This window comes from Castor canadensis, chromosome 11 (assembly GCF_047511655.1).
Source record: "Castor canadensis chromosome 11, mCasCan1.hap1v2, whole genome shotgun sequence".
NCBI classification, from domain to species: domain Eukaryota; kingdom Metazoa; phylum Chordata; class Mammalia; order Rodentia; family Castoridae; genus Castor; species Castor canadensis.
The window spans coordinates 81749101-81753888 of NC_133396.1; the positions used below are offsets into that span (position 1 = coordinate 81749101).

The 4788-nt window shown below is 38.5% G+C and overlaps 1 pseudogene; it reads left to right on the plus strand.

The window, feature by feature from the left end:
- The first annotated feature begins 4039 nt into the window (after nucleotides 1-4039).
- Nucleotides 4040-4440, plus strand: LOC109675388 (small ribosomal subunit protein eS24-like; annotated as a pseudogene).
- Nucleotides 4441-4788: the final 348 nt, after the last annotated feature.

The following is a 4788-nucleotide window of genomic DNA, read 5'->3' on the forward strand; positions in this document are numbered from 1 at the left end:
GTTTCCCCAAGGAAAAGAATGAGAGTTGGCTGTTGAATGGGCAGGTGCATTTATAGGCACCTCAGAATCACACATTTCAAGCACTTAATCCACATGAAATAATGATGTTCACCCCCTGAATCCATTCCAAGCTGGCAGTATATATAGCTAGGTGTAATGTATCACAGAGGCTTCTGGCAGGGACTCTAAGACTTGTGATTTCCTTTTACTTCTTTGTTTTTCTTAAAACAACAAAAATTGATTCTCTCACAGTTCTGGAGGCTAGAAGTCTGAAATCAAGGTGGCAGCAGGGCCATGCTTCCCCTGAAGACACTAGAGGAAAATCCTCCCTTGCCTCCCTCTAGCGTCTGGTGGTTGCTGGCAGTGTTTGGCACTGCTTTACTTATAGCTACACAAACCCCATCGTTGCATCTTTTATCACATGGTGTTCTCCCTATGTGTCTTTTGTGTATACAGACAAAATTCCTCTACTGTATAAAATTTAGTTTTAATTGTGGTAAAAATTTGCCATTTTGATCATTTCTGTGTACAATGCAGTAGCATTAAGTACATTTAAATTGTTGTGTGACCATCACCACTATCCATCCTCAGCTTTTTTCATATTGCAAAACTGAGATTCTATTCCCATTTAAAAATAACTCCCTATCTCTCCCTCTCCCTCTCCCCAGAAGCCACCATTCCACTCTTTGTCTCCATGAATTCCACTACTTCAGTTCTCTCTTATAAGTGCCATAATAAGCCTTTTGTATTGGCTTACTTCACATAGCATCATGTCCTAAAGGTTTATGTTATAGTATATTGTCAAGATTTCCTTTTTAAGGCTAAATGTACAATATTTTATTGTACATTAATATTACTTTGCAAGGGATGCCACAATAAAATATCACAGATTGGGTAGCTCAAACAACAGAAATTTATTATGTCACAGTTCTGGAGGCTGAAAGTCAAAAATCAGGGCATTGGAAGATTTGGATTCTTCTGAGACCTCTCTCCTTGACTTACAGATGGGCATTTTTTTTTTATTGTATCCCTATGTTATCAACTCTCAGTCTGTGTTGTCTGTGTCCTGATTCCCTCCTCTCATAAGGACACCAGTCATATTGAATTAGGGCCTACCCACATGAACTCATTTTACTTTAATTATCTTTTCTTTTTGCCATCCTGGGGAGTAAATTCAGGGCCTCATGTTTGCTAGGCAGGTGCTCTACCACTTGAGCCATGCCTCCAACCCTTTTGCTTTTAGTTTGTTTTTCAGATAGGATCTCATGCTTTTGCCTGGGCCGGCCTTGGACTGAAATCCTCCTACATATGCCTCTGGAAAAACTAGAATCACAAGCATATGTTACCACACCAAGCCTTTTAAATTATCTTTTTTAAAGACTATCTCCAAATAGTTGCATTCTGAGGTACTGTGGGCTAAGAATTCATGTATGGATTTTGGAAGTACATAACTCAGCCTGTCACCATGGCTCAGTTATCAAAGTCAGTTATCAATACAGTTCTCTTATGTATTTGACCTTGCTCAAATTTTACTAATTATTTCATGATCCATGATCAATCCAGTATCACACATTGCTCTTAGTGGCCTGGTCATCTTAGTCTCCTTTAATCTGGAAGTTCCTTGATCTTTCTTTGTTTTTCATGATCTTCACCTTTTGAAGAGAATGGTCTAGTTATTTTACACACGGTCTCTCAATTTACATGATGCTTTGTCATGGTTAATTCAGCTTAGGCATTCTTTCAAGGATACCATAGAAGTTATCTTGTGTCCTTCTCATGCATCATATCAGAATGCTGCTATTGAGGCAGGTGCATTTGCAGATCTGACCTGCACAATTCCAGCACTTAATCCACATGATATAATGACAGGTCAGTCGTCCAACTCCATTCCAAGCTGGAATGTTAATTTGTCCATTACTGCCTCTGTTATCTTTGACCACTGAAGAGGTCATGTCTGCAAGCTCCTTCATTCTATTTCTCTTTGTAACAAGTAAATGTCATATGGTGAGACACTCTGAGACTGTAAATGTCATACATCACTCTATTGATTTTAGCTTCCATTGATGGTTCTAAACTGAACAACTGTCACTGTGGCATTTGCCAAATGGTGATCTTTTATCTCCAGAATTCCTTATATACTTATTAATTGGAGTCTAATACAAAGCAGATCTTCCTTTCACCACTACTTATTTATTCAATTATTCACCTATATCTGTGATGAAATACAGATTTTATTTTCTTCTATGAGTAATAATCCAACATTATGATTTGCTTTGCTGCTCAAAACTATCTAGATTGGATCATTACAAGCTCATTCAACTGGCTCGCATGTACCTTTGATGTGTTCCTATTGTATTTTGAGCATTTACTAATATCTGGCACCACAAAATACTTCCAGATGCTCTTACTTTCCCTACCTGGGACCTAGAATATACCCATTTTTAAAAGGAGTCCTGGTTCCTTTTATTGACAAATTGACAAATTGTGTTTTATTAAAATGGATCATTTTTCCAGAGAATGGACATCAGATATACTCATTGCAATGCTCATTGGTTTGGAGGCACAATTGCTCCTAGACCCTCTTAGAAGACAAAGCAATGGAGTGGTACACACCCTTCAGCTACTCCAGAGGCAGACATCAGGAGGATCATGGTTTGAGGGCAGCCTGGGCAAAAAGTCAGCAAGACCGTGTCTTAATAAATAAGATGGCATGGTGGCACCAACCTATAATCCCAGCTATATGGGAGGTTGTAAGTATAAGGATCATAGTCTGAAGTTTGCACAAGCAAAAATGCAAAACTCTATCTGAAAAATAACTAAAGCATAGTAGAGCCAAGGGTGTGCCCATAATGTAGAGCACCTGCCTAGAAAGTGTAAGGCCCTAGGTTCAAACTCCAGTACTACCAAAAAAAAAAGAAAAAGTTACAAAATATGTTTACAAATACACACACACCCTACAACTATATTTATATCCATCTACTTATATATGTATTTTAAACTTTGAGCTTATAGCTGCTTCTGCCTCCAGCCTCTACAAGGACTAGCCTAGCCTTCCAGCTTTCTTTATTAATAACTCCTTTCACTGACAAAACAACCTAGTTCCCATTATCCACAATATAGTTGGCATTACATGGAATATACAACATAGTTTCAGAATAGCTAATCCATAACCCTGTAGAAACAAACCGATTGACTAAAGAACAATATTTGTGTATGATTTTTCTTTTGTCTTTGGCCTTAGACAAAACATGTAAGAGACTGCTGTCATCCACCACCACCACCACCTCTTCATTGTGGTTATGGTGTTCGTAATAGAATTTTGGGTAGATTTGGGTCTTCTACCTCACTGACTTAGTTTTAATTATTTACCTATTCTTTGAGTATATAAAACATTACTATAGTACTAAAAATCATATTTCTTCCTTCAAATATTTTCACTTCCCCAATCCCTTGTAGCCCTTTCCCATTTGTTTTCATTCTGCGTTCACTTACCATCTGTAGGTGACCAACCTTGGTGTTTCTAGTTTATGAGCAAATTCATGTGCATTTAATTTAATTCTTTATTTATTTTGGTGGGTCTGGAGCTCAAACTCAATGCTTTGAGTTTGCAAAGCAGGCTCTTTACCGTTTGAGCCATGCCTCCAGTCCATTTTGCTCTCATTACTTTGGAGATAATAATTTGTCTGCGATGGTCTCAAACAGTGATCTTCTCAATCTCAGCCTCCCAAGTAGCTAGGATTATAGGCGTGAACTATCGGTTTTCAGCTCCAGTGTATTTTCTTATTTTTCCTTTCTCACACTTGAAGTAGATACTCTCAACATTTCTATGCAGGGTGCCTGTATTCACCTAACATTTTATTCTAAAAAATACTTTAGGACTAAAGGGATGACTCAGTGGTAGATCATTTGCCTAGCATGTATGAAGCCCTGAGTTCAAACCATAGTAACTGCAAGGGAAAAAAATGCAGGTGTTGATATGTTTGGCCATCAGAGAATTGTCCTCTTTTCCTAGCTGGTTGTCTAAGGATCACCCGCCATCATGAATGACACAGTAACTGTCTGGACCAGGAAGTTCATGACCAACCCACTACTTCAGAGGAAGCAAATGGTCTTCAATATCCTTCATCCTGGAAAGGCAACAGTATCTAAGGTGGAAATTCAGGAAAAAACAGCAAAAATGTACAAGACCATGCCAGGTGTCATTTTTTTGTATTTGGATTCAGAACCCATTTTGATGGTGGAAAGACCACTGGCTTTGGCATGATTTGTGGTTCTCTGGGTCATGCAAAGCAAAATGAACCCAAACACAGACTTGCAACACATGCATGTGTAAAAAGAAAAAGACTCAAGGAAACAGTGAGAGAATGAAAAAATAGAATGAAGAAAGTCAGGGGGACTGCAAAAGCCAATGTTGGTGCTGGCAAAAAGCCAAAGGAATAAAGACTCTACAATGGCAATTTTTCACAAGGACTAATAAAGTGTAAAAACTTTTTTAAAAAAAAGTATTCTAGCCAGGTGCTGGTGGCTCACGCCTATAATTCTAGCTACTCAGGAGGCAGAGATCAGGAAGATCGCAGTTCGAAACCAGCCTGGGCAAATAGCTCGCAAGACCCTATCTCGCAAATACCTAACACAAAAAGGGCTGATGGGGTAGCTCAAGGTGTATGCCCTGAGTACAAGCCCTGGCACAGCAAAAAAAAAAAAGGTACTCTATATTAGTTCATGGATAACGCCCTCATCCTTTTTAAAAAACAAACAAACAAACAAAAAAAAAAACAGCTGCATAAT